The sequence below is a fragment of the Dendrobates tinctorius genome, unplaced genomic scaffold (assembly GCF_039654945.1).
Source record: "Dendrobates tinctorius isolate UK_male_01 unplaced genomic scaffold, ASM3965494v1 ptg000040l, whole genome shotgun sequence".
NCBI classification, from domain to species: Eukaryota; Metazoa; Chordata; class Amphibia; order Anura; family Dendrobatidae; genus Dendrobates; species Dendrobates tinctorius.
In genome coordinates this window covers 889640-909522 of record NW_027361708.1, presented here as the reverse complement: position 1 = coordinate 909522, position 19883 = coordinate 889640, and the positions used below count along the sequence as shown (strand labels likewise).

Here is a 19883-nt window from a genome sequence, read left to right as displayed (position 1 = left end):
GAGAAGGTTGTGTTACATCCTGAATAGTGGACACATTCTGCAGTCTGAAGGCAGCGTCATACCTGCCATGACTGGAAACTACCAACTCTTTCTGCAACATGCAGGGACATAGCCATGAAGCCCCAGGAAAATAGTCGTCATGAGCTAGAATAAAGCGACCTCTGTCAGGACTGTATTTACAAGATTGTAGGAAACGGGAAACTTCAAAAACATTAACATTTGGCTCCAATATTACTTTCCACCCGCTCAGGAGAGTAGTGTTCTGACATCACAATGCCACCATTTTATGCTCCTAGCGCTGCAAACACGCTATTTGCATTACAAGCAATAAGACGACCTGTAAAGAACGGAGCGCACGTTTAACCCACGCATCACCGGGGGCCGTGCCCGAGCTGCAATGCCAAGACGGGCTTTAGGAGACTCTTCTTCATATTACTATAACCTGTACGGCCAGTTTCTGAAATCCCTGCCCCGATTTAATCTGACTACATCTGCACCCAGCAGAGAGGGAAATAAAGATTAAGAATCCTATCTGTACAGCACAAATCTTAAGGGCCCGTCACACTAAGCGATATCGCTGTGTGTGATACTTACCTCCGACCGGCTCCCCCGCTGTTTATTGCTGATCACGCGAGAACGGCCTGGGCCATTTCTTGTCGTTGGCTTCCTGCTGGCGCCGACGAGCGACGTGTGGACGCGGGCGGGAGGTCGTCTTCATCGCTGCGTCTGACAGGTAAGTAACGACCGCTGCTGCATCGCTGGCGAGATCTGCCTGTTTCGCAGCTCACTAGCGACCACATAGCGATGTACCAGCGATCCTGACCGGGTCATATCGTTGTCGGGATCGCTGGTGCATCGCTAAGTGTGACAGTACCTTTATTTCTGGCATAAAACGTTCCATACACATAACTAACAACATCTCTCAGAACAACGTCAGAAAAGCTGCACCTCTGCTGGGGCGTGTATGGCTAGCTATAGATCTACACTTATGGTGACGGATGACAGGTGACCCCACGTAACGGGAGAGCCCCATTAGGACAGCGCTCTGTAAGAGACATCAGCTAATTATGAGGATTCTGGGGATCGAAAGTATTAGGAGCTCTTCTCTCTGCTAATAGAATGGGGTCCAAAGTGAGCTGTCCATTATATAAGGTCCATTCACCCATAATGTAACCACCCCTTTAATGCATACGCTCTCATTTACACCAACATTGTCCAAAGCACCTTGACCATACAGGGTATGAGTCTTTTATAGGAATTGTTCCTCCTAAGAAACAATCTAATAATCCACACGGGTCCCGAAAGACCCCCCATCCCAATACTAGCCCCTAAAGCATTTCAGTCACCCAATCTCACATTACTAACTGCATACACCATTAAATAGATCTCCCAGACACAATGAGGCTGGTGTACTTCCCTTTAAAAATCCATATTCATGTCAGAAATTTCCGGTTTCTGTCATAAAATGCAAATATTGCTATCTAGAGACAAACAAAATCATCTTAATATGAGGATTATACAACCGTACTGCCATGGGTTCTCAAAATAAGAACACCAGCCTCATTGGGTCTACGAGATCTATTTAATAATTTACATAGATTGAACAGTGAAATCCAATGACAGATTTGCTTTAAATAAAAATTTCATAAGTGATATATTCTATAATATACATGGGATATGACTTGTATTTCATGGCTGGTAATGAAAACGTGCAACTGAGAAGAAACGTAATACTTACATATTAGTAAACATTGCAAAATCTGGTGCCCAACACGTTTACTAAAACAATATGCACGTTTCCCATTGCTGACCTTCGTGACCTAGCCATAGTCACATTCCTGTAATACTTCTATTACTAGAATCACTCCATTTATGTAGAAGCGGTGCCAGCTATAGTGCAGGCCAAGCACACAGAAAGCAGCAGCATCTCGATGCAACACAGACTATCGATCCAACATATACCATGGAAGTGGCGGGTGTACAACACTCACCAATGTGCGTGTAGTAAGGCATGCAGTCTGCAAGGTTTGTAACACTGCACCAATCACTATAAAGACATTATCCCCAAATGGAAATTCTAGCAGAATTGTAACCTCTTTGGGAGAGGATGGTGTCAGTAATAATATCGTCATTTTATGAATATAACCCTTTTTAAGCCGGGCTCCTTTCTAGGGGTAAGTGTCATGGCACTGTGTGTGTGCCTTCTACAGTGTAGCCAGATCTGTGCACTGACACCTTGCCCTGCGACATCTGTTACCACGATCCCAAACTGGCAGTGCTTTTTTCTGCAGCAAAACCTTCTGTCTTGCCAGGAAAGAAGCTGGTTTTCTTGTATTTTTTTGTCATGCTGATTAATTTTAAGGCAAAAAAATAAAAATCTCATTCTATTTAATGAGATTTTAGCACAAAAACAGCTGCAAAACCTGATACCTGCGTTTTTTGGTGCAGATTTTCAGCATTTTTTCACCAGCGATTACTTTCAATAGGTGAAAAATGCTGAAAAAACGCTGAAAGAAGTAACACATGCTCTATTGTGCAAAAAAATCATGCAAAGTACAAAATACTGATGGCAAAAAATAAACAATGAGTGTACATGAGATTTCCGGAATCTCAGGCGTTGCTGGTACTGTAAGATGTGGCTGAAAATTTGAAAAAAGTTGAAAACCGCCTAATACGGTATTAAGATAGCCTATGACTTATTCAAGAAAAATGTGCAAATGTAGCCTTTTTATGGATAGAACAGTATATTAGTATAGTATATAGTGTAGTCCCTTGCCAAGTATAGCACCGCCCCCTATTTCATAGCATCCTCCCGTGTGTGGTTAGAGCAGGACGTGTAGCAGTAATGCCAGTGCCCCGCGTGTGGTAAGAGCAGGGCGTGTAGCAGTAATGCCAGTGCCCCGCGTGTGGTTAGAGCAGGGCGTGTAGCAGTAATGCCAGTGCCCCGTGTGTGGTTAGAGCAGGGCGTGTAGCAGTAATGCCAGTGCCCCGTATGTGGTTAGAGCAGGACGTGTAGCAGTAATGCCAGTGTCCCGTGTGTGGTTAGAGCAGGACGTGTAGCAGTAATGCCAGTGTCCCGTGTGTGGTTAGAGCAGGACGTGTAGCAGTAATGCCAGTGTCCCGCGTGTGGTTAGAGCAGGGAGTGTAGTAGTAATGCCAGTGTCCCGCGTGTGGTAAGAGCAGGGAGTGTAGTAGTAATGCCAGTGACCCGTGTGTGGTTAGAGCAGGACGTGTAGTAGTAATGCCAGTGTCCCGTGTGTGGTAAGAGCAGGGCGTGTAGTAGTAATGCCAGTGTCCCTGTGTGGTAAGAGCAGGGAGTGTAGTAGTAATGCCAGTGTCCCGCGTGTGGTAAGAGCAGGGAGTGTAGTAGTAATGCCAGTGTCCCGCGTGTGGTAAGAGCAGGGAGTGTAGTAGTAATGCCAGTGACCCGCGTGTGGTTAGAGCAGGACGTGTAGTAGTAATGCCAGTGTCCCGTGTGTGGTAAGAGCAGGACGTGTAGTAGTAATGCCAGTGTCCCTGTGTGGTAAGAGAAGGGAGTGTAGTAGTAATGCCAGTGTCCCGTGTGTGGTAAGAGCAGGGAGTGTAGTAGTAATGCCAGTGTCCCGCGTGTGGTAAGAGCAGGGAGTGTAGTAGTAATGCCAGTGACCCGTGTGTGGTTAGAGCAGGACGTGTAGTAGTAATGCCAGTGACCCGTGTGTGGTTAGAGCAGGACGTGTAGTAGTAATGCCAGTGTCCCGCGTGTGGTTAGAGCAGGGAGTGTAGTAGTAATGCCAGTGTCCCGCGTGTGGTAAGAGCAGGGAATGTAGTAGTAATGCCAGTGTCCCGTGTGTGGTAAGAGCAGGGAGTGTAGTAGTAATGCCAGTGTCCCGTGTGTGGTAAGAGCAGGGAGTTTAGTAGTAATGCCAGTGTCCCACGTGTGGTAAGAGCAGGGAGTGTAGTAGTAATGCCAGTGTCCCGCGTGTGGTAAGAGCAGGGAGTGTAGTAGTAATGCCAGTGTCCCGCGTGTGGTAAGAGCAGGGAATGTAGTAGTAATGCCAGTGTCCCGCGTGTGGTAAGAGCAGGGAGTGTAGTAGTAATGCCAGTGTCCCGCGTGTGGTAAGAGCAGGGAGTGTAGTAGTAATGCCAGTGACCCGCGTGTGGTTAGAGCAGGACGTGTAGTAGTAATGCCAGTGTCCCGTGTGTGGTAAGAGCAGGACGTGTAGTAGTAATGCCAGTGTCCCTGTGTGGTAAGAGAAGGGAGTGTAGTAGTAATGCCAGTGTCCCGTGTGTGGTAAGAGCAGGGAGTGTAGTAGTAATGCCAGTGTCCCGCGTGTGGTAAGAGCAGGGAGTGTAGTAGTAATGCCAGTGACCCGTGTGTGGTTAGAGCAGGACGTGTAGTAGTAATGCCAGTGACCCGTGTGTGGTTAGAGCAGGACGTGTAGTAGTAATGCCAGTGTCCCGTGTGTGGTTAGAGCAGGGAGTGTAGTAGTAATGCCAGTGTCCCGCGTGTGGTAAGAGCAGGGAATGTAGTAGTAATGCCAGTGTCCCGTGTGTGGTAAGAGCAGGGAGTGTAGTAGTAATGCCAGTGTCCCGTGTGTGGTAAGAGCAGGGAGTTTAGTAGTAATGCCAGTGTCCCACGTGTGGTAAGAGCAGGGAGTGTAGTAGTAATGCCAGTGTCCCGCGTGTGGTAAGAGCAGGGAATGTAGTAGTAATGCCAGTGTCCCGCGTGTGGTAAGAGCAGGGAGTGTAGTAGTAATGCCAGTGTCCCGCGTGTGGTAAGAGCAGGGAGTGTAGTAGTAATGCCAGTGACCCGTGTGTGGTTAGAGCAGGACGTGTAGTAGTAATGCCAGTGACCCGTGTGTGGTTAGAGCAGGACGTGTAGTAGTAATGCCAGTGACCCGTGTGTGGTTAGAGCAGGACGTGTAGTAGTAATGCCAGTGACCCGTGTGTGGTTAGAGCAGGACGTGTAGTAGTAATGCCAGTGTCCCGTGTGTGGTTAGAGCAGGGAGTGTAGTAGTAATGCCAGTGTCCCGCGTGTGGTAAGAGCAGGGAATGTAGTAGTAATGCCAGTGTCCCGTGTGTGGTAAGAGCAGGGAGTGTAGTAGTAATGCCAGTGTCCCGTGTGTGGTAAGAGCAGGGAGTTTAGTAGTAATGCCAGTGTCCCACGTGTGGTAAGAGCAGGGAGTGTAGTAGTAATGCCAGTGTCCCGCGTGTGGTAAGAGCAGGGAATGTAGTAGTAATGCCAGTGTCCCGCGTGTGGTAAGAGCAGGGAATGTAGTAGTAATGCCAGTGTCCCGTGTGTGGTAAGAGCAGGGAGTGTAGTAGTAATGCCAGTGACCCGTGTGTGGTTAGAGCAGGACGTGTAGTAGTAATGCCAGTGACCCGTGTGTGGTTAGAGCAGGACGTGTAGTAGTAATGCCAGTGACCCGTGTGTGGTTAGAGCAGGACGTGAAGTAGTAATGCCAGTGTCCCGCGTGTGGTAAGAGCAAGGAGTGTAGTAGTAATGCCAGTGTCCCGCGTGTGGTAAGAGCAGGGAATGTAGTAGTAATGCCAGTGTCCCGCGTGTGGTAAGAGCAGGGAGTGTAGTAGTAATGCCAGTGTCCCGCGTGTGGTAAGAGCAGGGAGTGTAGTAGTAATGCCAGTGTCCCGCGTGTGGTAAGAGCAGGGAATGTAGTAGTAATGCCAGTGTCCCGCGTGTGGTAAGAGCAGGGAATGTAGTAGTAATGCCAGTGTCCCGCGTGTGGTAAGAGCAGGGAATGTAGTAGTAATGCCAGTGTCCCGCGTGTGGTAAGAGCAGGGAATGTAGTAGTAATGCCAGTGTCCCGCGTGTGGTAAGAGCAGGGAGTGTAGTAGTAATGCCAGTGTCCCGCGTGTGGTAAGAGCAGGGAGTGTAGTAGTAATGCCAGTGACCCGTGTGTGGTTAGAGCAGGACGTGTAGTAGTAATGCCAGTGACCCGTGTGTGGTAAGAGCAGGGAATGTAGTAGTAATGCCAGTGTCCCGTGTGTGGTAAGAGCAGGGAGTGTAGTAGTAATGCCAGTGTCCCGTGTGTGGTAAGAGCAGGGAGTGTAGTAGTAATGCCAGTGACCCGTGTGTGGTTAGAGCAGGACGTGTAGTAGTAATGCCAGTGTCCCGCGTGTGGTAAGAGCTGGGAGTGTAGTAGTAATGCCAGTGACCCGTGTGTGGTTAGAGCAGGACGTGTAGTAGTAATGCCAGTGTCCCGTGTGTGGTAAGAGCAGGGAGTGTAGTAGTAATGTCAGTGTCCCGCGTGTGGTAAGAGCAGGGAATGTCGTAGTAATGCCAGTGTCCCGTGTGTGGTAAGAGCAGGGAGTGTAGTAGTAATGCCAGTGTCCCGCGTGTGGTAAGAGCAGGGAGTGTAGTAGTAATGCCAGTGACCCGCGTGTGGTAAGAGCAGGACGTGTAGTAGTAATGCCAGTGTCCCGCGTGTGGTAAGAGCAGGGAATGTAGTAGTAATGCCAGTGTCCCGTGTGTGGTAAGAGCAGGGAGTGTAGTAGTAATGCCAGTGACCCGTGTGTGGTTAGAGCAGGACGTGTAGTAGTAATGCCAGTGTCCCGCGTGTGGTAAGAGCTGGGAGTGTAGTAGTAATGCCAGTGACCCGTGTGTGGTTAGAGCAGGACGTGTAGTAGTAATGCCAGTGACCCGTGTGTGGTAAGAGCAGGGAATGTAGTAGTAATGCCAGTGTCCCGTGTGTGGTAAGAGCAGGGAGTGTAGTAGTAATGCCAGTGTCCCGTGTGTGGTAAGAGCAGGGAATGTAGTAGTAATGCCAGTGTCCCGTGTGTGGTAAGAGCAGGGAGTGTAGTAGTAATGCCAGTGACCCGTGTGTGGTTAGAGCAGGACGTGTAGTAGTAATGCCAGTGTCCCGCGTGTGGTAAGAGCTGGGAGTGTAGTAGTAATGCCAGTGACCCGTGTGTGGTTAGAGCAGGACGTGTAGTAGTAATGCCAGTGTCCCGTGTGTGGTAAGAGCAGGGAGTGTAGTAGTAATGTCAGTGTCCCGCGTGTGGTAAGAGCAGGGAATGTAGTAGTAATGCCAGTGTCCCGTGTGTGGTAAGAGCAGGGAGTGTAGTAGTAATGCCAGTGTCCCGCGTGTGGTAAGAGCAGGGAGTGTAGTAGTAATGCCAGTGACCCGTGTGTGGTTAGAGCAGGACGTGTAGTAGTAATGCCAGTGTCCCGTGTGTGGTAAGAGCAGGGAATGTAGTAGTAATGCCAGTGTCCCGCGTGTGGTAAGAGCAGGGAGTGTAGCAGTAATGCCAGTGTCCCATGTGTGGTAAGAGCAGGGAATGTAGTAGTAATGCCAGTGTCCCGCGTGTGGTAAGAGCAGGACGTGTAGTAGTAATGCCAGTGACCCGTGTGTGGTAAGAGCAGGGAATGTAGTAGTAATGCCAGTGTCCCGTGTGTGGTAAGAGCAGGGAGTGTAGTAGTAATGCCAGTGTCCCGTGTGTGGTAAGAGCAGGGAATGTAGTAGTAATGCCAGTGTCCCGCGTGTGGTAAGAGCAGGGAGTGTAGTAGTAATGCCAGTGTCCCGTGTGTGGTAAGAGCAGGGAGTGTAGTAGTAATGCCAGTGACCCGTGTGTGGTTAGAGCAGGACGTGTAGTAGTAATGCCAGTGTCCCGCGTGTGGTAAGAGCTGGGAGTGTAGTAGTAATGCCAGTGACCCGTGTGTGGTTAGAGCAGGACGTGTAGTAGTAATGCCAGTGTCCCGTGTGTGGTAAGAGCAGGGAGTGTAGTAGTAATGTCAGTGTCCCGCGTGTGGTAAGAGCAGGGAATGTAGTAGTAATGCCAGTGTCCCGTGTGTGGTAAGAGCAGGGAGTGTAGTAGTAATGCCAGTGTCCCGCGTGTGGTAAGAGCAGGGAGTGTAGTAGTAATGCCAGTGACCCGTGTGTGGTTAGAGCAGGACGTGTAGTAGTATGCCAGTGTCCCGCGTGTGGTAAGAGCAGGGAGTGTAGTAGTAATGCCAGTGTCCCGCGTGTGGTAAGAGCAGGGAGTGTAGCAGTAATGCCAGTGTCCCATGTGTGGTAAGAGCAGGGAGTGTAGTAGTAATGCCAGTGTCCCGCGTGTGGTAAGAGCAGGACGTGTAGTAGTAATGCCAGTGTCCCGTGTGTGGTAAGAGCAGGGAATGTAGTAGTAATGCCAGTGTCCCGCGTGTGGTAAGAGCAGGGAGTGTAGCAGTAATGCCAGTGTCCCATGTGTGGTAAGAGCAGGGAATGTAGTAGTAATGCCAGTGTCCCGCGTGTGGTAAGAGCAGGACGTGTAGTAGTAATGCCAGTGTCCCGTGTGTGGTAAGAGCAGGGAGTGTAGTAGTAATGCCAGTGTCCCGTGTGTGGTAAGAGCAGGGAGTGTAGTAGTAATGCCAGTGTCCCGTGTGTGGTAAGAGCAGGGAGTGTAGTAGTAATGCCAGTGTCCCGCGTGTGGTAAGAGCAGGGAATGTAGTAGTAATGCCAGTGTCCCGTGTGTGGTAAGAGCAGGGAGTGTAGTAGTAATGCCAGTGACCCGTGTGTGGTTAGAGCAGGACGTGTAGTAGTAATGCCAGTGTCCCGCGTGTGGTAAGAGCTGGGAGTGTAGTAGTAATGCCAGTGACCCGTGTGTGGTTAGAGCAGGACGTGTAGTAGTAATGCCAGTGACCCGTGTGTGGTAAGAGCAGGGAGTGTAGTAGTAATGTCAGTGTCCCGCGTGTGGTAAGAGCAGGGAATGTAGTAGTAATGCCAGTGTCCCGTGTGTGGTAAGAGCAGGGAGTGTAGTAGTAATGCCAGTGTCCCGCGTGTGGTAAGAGCAGGGAGTGTAGTAGTAATGCCAGTGACCCGTGTGTGGTTAGAGCAGGGAGTGTAGCAGTAATGCCAGTGACCCGTGTGTGGTAAGAGCAGGGAGTGTAGCAGTAATGCCAGTGTCCCGTGTGTGGTAAGAGCAGGGCGTGTAGTAGTAATGCCAGTGTCCCGCGTGTGGTAAGAGCAGGACGTGTAGTAGTAATGCCAGTGTCCCGTGTGTGGTAAGAGCAGGGAATGTAGTAGTAATGCCAGTGTCCCGCGTGTGGTAAGAGCAGGGAGTGTAGCAGTAATGCCAGTGTCCCATGTGTGGTAAGAGCAGGGAATGTAGTAGTAATGCCAGTGTCCCGCGTGTGGTAAGAGCAGGACGTGTAGTAGTAATGCCAGTGTCCCGTGTGTGGTAAGAGCAGGGAGTGTAGTAGTAATGCCAGTGTCCCGTGTGTGGTAAGAGCAGGGAGTGTAGTAGTAATGCCAGTGTCCCGCGTGTGGTAAGAGCAGGGAATGTAGTAGTAATGCCAGTGACCCGTGTGTGGTTAGAGCAGGACGTGTAGTAGTAATGCCAGTGTCCCGCGTGTGGTAAGAGCTGGGAGTGTAGTAGTAATGCCAGTGACCCGTGTGTGGTTAGAGCAGGACGTGTAGTAGTAATGCCAGTGTCCCGTGTGTGGTAAGAGCAGGGAGTGTAGTAGTAATGTCAGTGTCCCGCGTGTGGTAAGAGCAGGGAATGTAGTAGTAATGCCAGTGTCCCGTGTGTGGTAAGAGCAGGGAGTGTAGTAGTAATGCCAGTGTCCCGCGTGTGGTAAGAGCAGGGAGTGTAGTAGTAATGCCAGTGACCCGTGTGTGGTTAGAGCAGGGAGTGTAGCAGTAATGCCAGTGACCCGTGTGTGGTAAGAGCAGGGAGTGTAGCAGTAATGCCAGTGTCCCGTGTGTGGTAAGAGCAGGGCGTGTAGTAGTAATGCCAGTGTCCCGTGTGTGGTAAGAGCAGGGAGTGTAGTAGTAATGCCAGTGTCCCGTGTGTGGTAAGAGCAGGGAATGTAGTAGTAATGCCAGTGTCCCGCGTGTGGTAAGAGCAGGGAGTGTAGTAGTAATGCCAGTGTCCCGTGTGTGGTAAGAGCAGGCAGTGTAGTAGTAATGCCAGTGACCCGTGTGTGGTTAGAGCAGGACGTGTAGTAGTAATGCCAGTGTCCCGCGTGTGGTAAGAGCTGGGAGTGTAGTAGTAATGCCAGTGACCCGTGTGTGGTTAGAGCAGGACGTGTAGTAGTAATGCCAGTGTCCCATGTGTGGTAAGAGCAGGGAGTGTAGTAGTAATGTCAGTGTCCCGCGTGTGGTAACAGCAGGGAATGTAGTAGTAATGCCAGTGTCCCGTGTGTGGTAAGAGCAGGGAGTGTAGTAGTAATGCCAGTGTCCCGCGTGTGGTAAGAGCAGGGAGTGTAGTAGTAATGCCAGTGACCCGTGTGTGGTTAGAGCAGGACGTGTAGTAGTAATGCCAGTGTCCCGCGTGTGGTAAGAGCAGGGAGTGTAGTAGTAATGCCAGTGTCCCGCGTGTGGTAAGAGCAGGGAGTGTAGCAGTAATGCCAGTGTCCCATGTGTGGTAAGAGCTGGGAGTGTAGTAGTAATGCCAGTGACCCGTGTGTGGTTAGAGCAGGACGTGTAGTAGTAATGCCAGTGTCCCGTGTGTGGTAAGAGCAGGGAGTGTAGTAGTAATGCCAGTGTCCCGCGTGTGGTAAGAGCAGGGAGTGTAGTAGTAATGCCAGTGACCCGTGTGTGGTTAGAGCAGGGAGTGTAGCAGTAATGCCAGTGACCCGTGTGTGGTAAGAGCAGGGAGTGTAGCAGTAATGCCAGTGACCCGTGTGTGGTAAGAGCAGGGAGTGTAGCAGTAATGCCAGTGTCCCGTGTGTGGTAAGAGCAGGGAGTGTAGTAGTAATGCCAGTGTCCCGTGTGTGGTAAGAGCAGGGAGTGTAGTAGTAATGCCAGTGACCCGTGTGTGGTTAGAGCAGGACGTGTAGTAGTAATGCCAGTGTCCCGCGTGTGGTAAGAGCTGGGAGTGTAGTAGTAATGCCAGTGACCCGTGTGTGGTTAGAGCAGGACGTGTAGTAGTAATGCCAGTGTCCCATGTGTGGTAAGAGCAGGGAGCGTAGTAGTAATGTCAGTGTCCCGCGTGGGGTAAGAGCAGGGAATGTAGTAGTAATGCCAGTGTCCCGTGTGTGGTAAGAGCAGGGAGTGTAGTAGTAATGCCAGTGACCCGTGTGTGGTTAGAGCAGGACGTGTAGTAGTAATGCCAGTGTCCCGCGTGTGGTAAGAGCAGGGAGTGTAGCAGTAATGCTAGTGTCCCATGTGTGGTAAGAGCAGGGAGTGTAGTAGTAATGCCAGTGTCCCGCGTGTGGTAAGAGCAGGGAGTGTAGTAGTAATGCCAGTGACCCGTGTGTGGTTAGAGCAGGGAGTGTAGCAGTAATGCCAGTGACCCGTGTGTGGTAAGAGCAGGGAGTGTAGCAGTAATGCCAGTGTCCCGTGTGTGGTAAGAGCAGGGCGTGTAGTAGTAATGCCAGTGTCCCGTGTGTGGTAAGAGCAGGGAGTGTAGTAGTAATGCCAGTGTCCCGTGTGTGGTAAGAGCAGGGAATGTAGTAGTAATGCCAGTGTCCCGCGTGTGGTAAGAGCAGGGAGTGTAGTAGTAATGCCAGTGTCCCGTGTGTGGTAAGAGCAGGGAGTGTAGTAGTAATGCCAGTGACCCGTGTGTGGTTAGAGCAGGACGTGTAGTAGTAATGCCAGTGTCCCGCGTGTGGTAAGAGCTGGGAGTGTAGTAGTAATGCCAGTGACCAGTGTGTGGTTAGAGCAGGACGTGTAGTAGTAATGCCAGTGTCCCATGTGTGGTAAGAGCAGGGAGTGTAGTAGTAATGTCAGTGTCCCGCGTGTGGTAACAGCAGGGAATGTAGTAGTAATGCCAGTGTCCCGTGTGTGGTAAGAGCAGGGAGTGTAGTAGTAATGCCAGTGTCCCGCGTGTGGTAAGAGCAGGGAGTGTAGTAGTAATGCCAGTGACCCGTGTGTGGTTAGAGCAGGACGTGTAGTAGTAATGCCAGTGTCCCGCGTGTGGTAAGAGCAGGGAGTGTAGTAGTAATGCCAGTGTCCCGCGTGTGGTAAGAGCAGGGAGTGTAGCAGTAATGCCAGTGTCCCATGTGTGGTAAGAGCAGGGAGTGTAGTAGTAATGCCAGTGTCCCGCGTGTGGTAAGAGCAGGACGTGTAGTAGTAATGCCAGTGTCCCGTGTGTGGTAAGAGCAGGGAATGTAGTAGTAATGCCAGTGTCCCGCGTGTGGTAAGAGCAGGGAGTGTAGCAGTAATGCCAGTGTCCCATGTGTGGTAAGAGCAGGGAATGTAGTAGTAATGCCAGTGTCCCGCGTGTGGTAAGAGCAGGACGTGTAGTAGTAATGCCAGTGTCCCGTGTGTGCTAAGAGCAGGGAGTGTAGTAGTAATGCCAGTGTCCCGTGTGTGGTAAGAGCAGGGAGTGTAGTAGTAATGCCAGTGTCCCGCGTGTGGTAAGAGCAGGGAATGTAGTAGTAATGCCAGTGTCCCGTGTGTGGTAAGAGCAGGGAGTGTAGTAGTAATGCCAGTGACCCGTGTGTGGTTAGAGCAGGACGTGTAGTAGTAATGCCAGTGTCCCGCGTGTGGTAAGAGCTGGGAGTGTAGTAGTAATGCCAGTGACCCGTGTGTGGTTAGAGCAGGACGTGTAGTAGTAATGCCAGTGTCCCGTGTGTGGTAAGAGCAGGGAGTGTAGTAGTAATGCCAGTGTCCCGCGTGTGGTAAGAGCAGGGAGTGTAGTAGTAATGCCAGTGACCCGTGTGTGGTTAGAGCAGGGAGTGTAGCAGTAATGCCAGTGACCCGTGTGTGGTAAGAGCAGGGAGTGTAGCAGTAATGCCAGTGACCCGTGTGTGGTAAGAGCAGGGAGTGTAGCAGTAATGCCAGTGTCCCGTGTGTGGTAAGAGCAGGGCGTGTAGTAGTAATGCCAGTGTCCCGTGTGTGTTAAGAGCAGGGAGTGTAGTAGTAATGCCAGTGTCCAGTGTGTGGTAAGAGCAGGGAATGTAGTAGTAATGCCAGTGTCCCGCGTGTGGTAAGAGCAGGGAGTGTAGTAGTAATGCCAGTGTCCCGTGTGTGGTAAGAGCAGGGAGTGTAGTAGTAATGCCAGTGACCCGTGTGTGGTTAGAGCAGGACGTGTAGTAGTAATGCCAGTGTCCCGCGTGTGGTAAGAGCTGGGAGTGTAGTAGTAATGCCAGTGACCCGTGTGTGGTTAGAGCAGGACGTGTAGTAGTAATGCCAGTGTCCCGCGTGTGGTAAGAGCTGGGAGTGTAGTAGTAATGCCAGTGACCCGTGTGTGGTTAGAGCAGGACGTGTAGTAGTAATGCCAGTGTCCCATGTGTGGTAAGAGCAGGGAGTGTAGTAGTAATGTCAGTGTCCCGCGTGGGGTAAGAGCAGGGAGTGTAGTAGTAATGCCAGTGTCCCGTGTGTGGTAAGAGCAGGGAGTGTAGTAGTAATGCCAGTGACCCGTGTGTGGTTAGAGCAGGGAGTGTAGTAGTAATGCCAGTGTCCCGTGTGTGGTAAGAGCAGGGAGTGTAGTAGTAATGCCAGTGACCCGTGTGTGGTTAGAGCAGGACGTGTAGTAGTAATGCCAGTGTCCCGCGTGTGGTAAGAGCAGGGAGTGTAGTAGTAATGCCAGTGTCCCGCGTGTGGTAAGAGCAGGGAGTGTAGCAGTAATGCCAGTGTCCCGTGTGTGGTAAGAGCAGGGAGTGTAGTAGTAATGCCAGTGACCCGTGTGTGGTTAGAGCAGGACGTGTAGTAGTAATGCCAGTGTCCCGCGTGTGGTAAGAGCTGGGAGTGTAGTAGTAATGCCAGTGACCCGTGTGTGGTTAGAGCAGGACGTGTAGTAGTAATGCCAGTGTCCCGCGTGTGGTAAGAGCTGGGAGTGTAGTAGTAATGCCAGTGACCCGTGTGTGGTTAGAGCAGGACGTGTAGTAGTAATGCCAGTGTCCCATGTGTGGTAAGAGCAGGGAGTGTAGTAGTAATGTCAGTGTCCCGCGTGGGGTAAGAGCAGGGAGTGTAGTAGTAATGCCAGTGTCCCGTGTGTGGTAAGAGCAGGGAGTGTAGTAGTAATGCCAGTGACCCGTGTGTGGTTAGAGCAGGACGTGTAGTAGTAATGCCAGTGTCCCGCGTGTGGTAAGAGCAGGGAGTGTAGTAGTAATGCCAGTGTCCCGCGTGTGGTAAGAGCAGGGAGTGTAGCAGTAATGCCAGTGTCCCATGTGTGGTAAGAGCAGGGAGTGTAGTAGTAATGCCAGTGACCCGTGTGTGGTTAGAGCAGGACGTGTAGTAGTAATGCCAGTGTCCCGTGTGTGGTAAGAGCAGGGAGTGTAGTAGTAATGCCAGTGACCCGCGTGTGGTTAGAGCAGGACGTGTAGTAGTAATGCCAGTGTCCCGCGTGTGGTAAGAGCAGGGAGTGTAGTAGTAATGCCAGTGACCCGCGTGTGGTAAGAGCAGGGAGTGTAGTAGTAATGCCAGTGTCCCGTGTGTGGTAAGAGCAGGGAGTGTAGCAGTAATGCCAGTGTCCCGTGTGTGGTAAGAGCAGGACGTGTAGTAGTAATGCCAGTGTCCCGTGTGTGGTAAGAGCAGGGCGTGTAGTAGTAATGCCAGTGTCCCGTGTGTGGTAAGAGCAGGACGTGTAGTAGTAATGCCAGTGTCCTGTGTGTGGTAAGAGCAGGGAGTGTAGTAGTAATGCCAGTATCCCGTGTGTGGTAAGAGCAGGGAGTGTAGTAGTAATGCCAGTGTCCCATGTGTGGTAAGAGCAGGGCGTGTAGTAGTAATGCCAGTGTCCCGTGTGTGGTAAGAGCAGGGAGTGTAGTAGTAATGCCAGTGTCCCGTGTGTGGTAAGAGCAGGGAGTGTAGTAGTAATGCCAGTGTCCCGTGTGTGGTAAGAGCAGGGAGTGTAGCAGTAATGCCAGTGTCCCGTGTGTGGTAAGAGCAGGGAGTGTAGTAGTAATGCCAGTGTCCCATGTGTGGTAAGAGCAGGGAGTGTAGTAGTAATGCCAGTGTCCCATGTGTGGTAAGAGCAGGGAGTGTAGTAGTAATGCCAGTGTCCCGTGTGTGGTAAGAGCAGGGAGTGTAGCAGTAATGCCAGTGTCCCGTGTGTGGTAAGAGCAGGGAGTGTAGCAGTAATGCCAGTGTCCCGTGTGTGGTAAGAGCAGGGAGTGTAGTAGTAATGCCAGTGTCCCATGTGTGGTAAGAGCAGGGAGTGTAGCAGTAATGCCAGTGTCCCGTGTGTGGTAAGAGCAGGGAGTGTAGCAGTAATGCCAGTGTCCCGTGTGTGGTAAGAGCAGGGAGTGTAGTAGTAATGCCAGTGTCCCGTGTGTGGTAAGAGCAGGACGTGTAGTAGTAATGCCAGTGTCCTGTGTGTGGTAAGAGCAGGGAGTGTAGTAGTAATGCCAGTGTCCCATGTGTGGTAAGAGCAGGGAGTGTAGTAGTAATGCCAGTGACCCGTGTGTGGTAAGAGCAGGGAGTGTAGCAGTAATGCCAGTGACCCGTGTGTGGTAAGAGCAGGGCGTGTAGTAGTAATGCCAGTGTCCCGTGTGTGGTTAGAGCAGGGAGTGTAGTAGTAATGCCAGTGTCCCGCGTGTGGTAAGAGCAGGGAGTGTAGTAGTAATGCCAGTGTCCCGTGTGTGGTAAGAGCAGGGAGTGTAGTAGTAATGCCAGTGTCCCGTGTGTGGTAAGAGCAGGACGTGTAGTAGTAATGCCAGTGTCCTGTGTGTGGTAAGAGCAGGGAGTGTAGTAGTAATGCCAGTGTCCCATGTGTGGTAAGAGCAGGGAGTGTAGTAGTAATGCCAGTGACCCGTGTGTGGTAAGAGCAGGGAGTGTAGCAGTAATGCCAGTGACCCGTGTGTGGTAAGAGCAGGGCGTGTAGTAGTAATGCCAGTGTCCCGTGTGTGGTTAGAGCAGGGAGTGTAGTAGTAATGCCAGTGTCCCGTGTGTGGTAAGAGCAGGGAGTGTAGTAGTAATGCCAGTGACCCGCGTGTGGTTAGAGCAGGACGTGTAGTAGTAATGCCAGTGTCCCGTGTGTGGTAAGAGCAGGGAGTGTAGTAGTAATGCCAGTGACCCGCGTGTGGTTAGAGCAGGACGTGTAGTAGTAATGCCAGTGTCCCGCGTGTGGTAAGAGCAGGGAGTGTAGTAGTAATGCCAGTGACCCGCGTGTGGTAAGAGCAGGGAGTGTAGTAGTAATGCCAGTGTCCCGTGTGTGGTAAGAGCAGGGAGTGTAGCAGTAATGCCAGTGTCCCGTGTGTGGTAAGAGCAGGACGTGTAGTAGTAATGCCAGTGTCCCGTGTGTGGTAAGAGCAGGGCGTGTAGTAGTAATGCCAGTGTCCCGTGTGTGGTAAGAGCAGGACGTGTAGTAGTAATGCCAGTGTCCTGTGTGTGGTAAGAGCAGGGAGTGTAGTAGTAATGCCAGTATCCCGTGTGTGGTAAGAGCAGGGAGTGTAGTAGTAATGCCAGTGTCCCATGTGTGGTAAGAGCAGGGCGTGTAGTAGTAATGCCAGTGTCCTGTGTGTGGTAAGAGCAGGGAGTGTAGTAGTAATGCCAGTGTCCCGTGTGTGGTAAGAGCAGGGAGTGTAGTAGTAATGCCAGTGTCCCGTGTGTGGTAAGAGCAGGGAGTGTAGCAGTAATGCCAGTGTCCCGTGTGTGGTAAGAGCAGGGAGTGTAGTAGTAATGCCAGTGTCCCATGTGTGGTAAGAGCAGGGAGTGTAGTAGTAATGCCAGTGTCCCATGTGTGGTAAGAGCAGGGAGTGTAGTAGTAATGCCAGTGTCCCGTGTGTGGTAAGAGCAGGGAGTGTAGCAGTAATGCCAGTGTCCCGTGTGTGGTAAGAGCAGGGAGTGTAGCAGTAATGCCAGTGTCCCGTGTGTGGTAAGAGCAGGGAGTGTAGTAGTAATGCCAGTGTCCCATGTGTGGTAAGAGCAGGGAGTGTAGCAGTAATGCCAGTGTCCCGTGTGTGGTAAGAGCAGGGAGTGTAGCAGTAATGCCAGTGTCCCGTGTGTGGTAAGAGCAGGGAGTGTAGTAGTAATGCCAGTGTCCCGTGTGTGGTAAGAGCAGGACGTGTAGTAGTAATGCCAGTGTCCTGTGTGTGGTAAGAGCAGGGAGTGTAGTAGTAATGCCAGTGTCCCATGTGTGGTAAGAGCAGGGAGTGTAGTAGTAATGCCAGTGACCCGTGTGTGGTAAGAGCAGGGAGTGTAGCAGTAATGCCAGTGACCCGTGTGTGGTAAGAGCAGGGCGTGTAGTAGTAATGCCAGTGTCCCGTGTGTGGTTAGAGCAGGGAGTGTAGTAGTAATGCCAGTGTCCCGTGTGTGGTAAGAGCAGGGAGTGTAGTAGTAATGCCAGTGTCCCGTGTGTGGTAAGAGCAGGGAGTGTAGTAGTAATGCCAGTGTCCCGTGTGTGGTAAGAGCAGGGCGTGTAGTAGTAATGCCAGTGTCCCGTGTGTGGTAAGAGCAAAACATGCCCACGTACCTGCTAGTTGTGTCCTGTCCCGCTCCTCCGCCCGTGTTTCCGTGTCCTCCCAGCGTCTCTGACCTGAGTCTGTGAGAGGAGGAGACGGATCCGCCCATCAGGCGCAGACGTCTGTACATGACACACACTCACGTGAGGGCGGCTCTCCGGTGCCAGGGAACTCCTGAGGCGGGGATCACAGACACTGTGCAGTTCCGCCGTTGTTGCGGGGCGAGCTCGTTCTCAGCCCTCACCTCCAGGACTGGCACATGGCCACTGCACCCGTCAGCAGTCTCCCCGGGCCAGAAGAGCCCACACACCGTGCAACTCAGTGTCCGGCAATCCTGGGAGCAGGAGGAGCGCCGCACTGAGGAGGCGCCGAGACACCTGGTTGGTGCGAGGGTGAAACGATCCCGAGAGCCGCAGAGGGTGACAGCCAGCACGGATTCACCTGCCTTGGCCGCATTCACACGTCAGGTTCTTTTGACATACAAGAGAAAAGGGCTGATTGTCAGCAGTTCTTTCACAGATGAGAAAAAAAACTTTCTCCACTTTTTCCTGTCAGTCAGTGAAAAACCGGACAGCACGTGGCTGCCATCTGAGTGGACTGTAGCGGACACGCAGTTTTGCACTGATCACTCGGTCCGCAAAAATCCCTGACATGAAGGGCACCATAGCCTGCCACAGGAACAGGGAAAATAGCAGCACTCGTACCTGAAGAACTGACGTGTGAACGAGGCCTTAGGCCTGATTCAGACATCAGTTTTTTTGGTCAGTCAAAATCTGCTAAAATGGCGGATAACGTATCCGTTCCTGTACTGACCACAACGTTTGGCACCGGACCGTTGTTTTAACGGATCCGTCAAAGGAAGAATTTTAAAGGAACCGCTGCTGGGGAAGGAGAGAGAGAATTTTTCAGTCACCAGAACAGAGTTTAGGGTTAAATTTGCAGTTGAGAAGTCTTTCAGGCATGCGCAGTGACAAATGCGGATCCAGCCGCCCGAAAAAACGTTGCATGTTCCGTTTGGGCATGTCGGCGGACGTCAAAATTTTGGCGGATCTGCAAATAAATGGATCCAGCGGATGGCCATCCGTCAAGATCCGCCGGTAATGCAACTCAATGGTAAAAAAACGGATCCGCCAAGCAAAATGGCGGTTCCTTTTTTTTTTTGCAAAACGGCAGATTTTGACTGATGGTAAAATACGGAAGTGTGAAACAGGCCTTAGTCCCACCACAGACCGTGCCCGTATATCCTCAAAAGGCGCGTACATACCAGGACAAATTAGCGTCAGCCCCTGAATTGTGACATGTGGTGACGCTGTGCATGGGGCCACCACAGGCCGTGCTAGCAGGGGGCTCACACTCCCCTCGGGGGCACACTTTATATACCCAAAGCATTGTCGTACAACTCTGAGGTCATGTTGTGCCCACTCTCATTTATGTTGTAATAATAGCTTAAATTTCTAGCAGTACTGTGCTCCAGTCCATGGATGAAGTGCTGCACATCTCCTGACTATGGCGACCAGGCAGCCGAGAAATGAGCCAAATGTCTTAGGAAAGCACACCTCTTAATGATTGTGATGGATCTTACTCCAATAGAGTCAGAATCAAGAATGGCGGACCGAGTGCCAATCTATTCTGTTGTTTCTAAACACTCTTTTTCGGTGATCACTCTATCTCCGTTCATACTGCACCCACACACACGATACACCATTTGAAAGGTAAACTTGCCCCCTTCAGCAAGAAAATAGCCAAACAAACCACACATCCACGATTTGATCACAAAATACAGTTTAAACATTAATTTTCATAAACCTGCAGTAAGGACAAATGACCTGCAGGTGGCACCACACTACCCCAAAGCACACTACCAACACAGGGCCGTATTTAGAGTTCATGCTGCCCTAGGCACTTTTAGTGCTGCCTCCCCCATTGGTGAGTACGACTAATGCAGACACTTTGGCAAAAATCGCTGATGTGAAAGTAGCCTTTCTCCCTAGTGCAGCCATCTCCCCAGTGCAAATATCTCAGTGCAGCCATCTCCTCAGTGCACCCATCTCCATAGTGCAGACATCTCAGTGCAGCCATCTCCCCAATGCACCCATCTCCCTAGTGTAGCCGTCTCCCTATTGCACCCGTCTCCCCAGTGCACCCTTCTCCCCAGTGCACCCTTCTCCCCAGTGCAGCCATCTCCCCAGTGCAGCCATCTCCTCAGTGTACCCATCTCCTCAGTGTACCCATCTCCCCAGTGCAGCCATCTCCTCTGTGCAGCCATCTCTGTTGTGAATTCCCTTTCTAGGCTCCCTCTGGTGGGTTACTGAAGGTAGTGGAGCTGGTCAGATTGACAGAGGTGTTGCAAGTTCTCTTTCTAGGCTCCCTCTGGTGGTTACTGGAGGTAGTGGAGCTGGCCAGATTGACAGAGGCTTGCCACCTGATAATGATGATGACGATTGGAGATCTGGGGTTTCTGACTGGATTAGACAGCTGACTTCCTTCAATCCCTGCTGCCTCCCCCATTGGTGAGTACGACTAAGGCCGGTTTTACATTTGCGTTAAAGGCCGCAGCGTCGGCCTGCGCACGGCTGCCGCTAAGCCCCGCCTCCTGCCGTGCCTCCACCAGTAGCTCCGC

General features: G+C 51.4%; 1 protein-coding gene across 2 annotated transcripts in view; it reads right to left on the bottom strand.

Annotated features, from left to right (window-relative positions):
- Positions 1-17584, bottom strand: part of ANXA11 (annexin A11) — a 68997-nt gene extending 51413 nt beyond the window's left edge. Inside the window, exon 1 of one of the 2 annotated variants that reach the window (XM_073574769.1) lies at positions 17407-17584. The gene's annotated coding sequence lies outside the window, so the exon portion shown is untranslated. The other variant, XM_073574767.1, reaches the window with a different exon arrangement.
- Positions 17585-19883: the final 2299 nt, after the last annotated feature.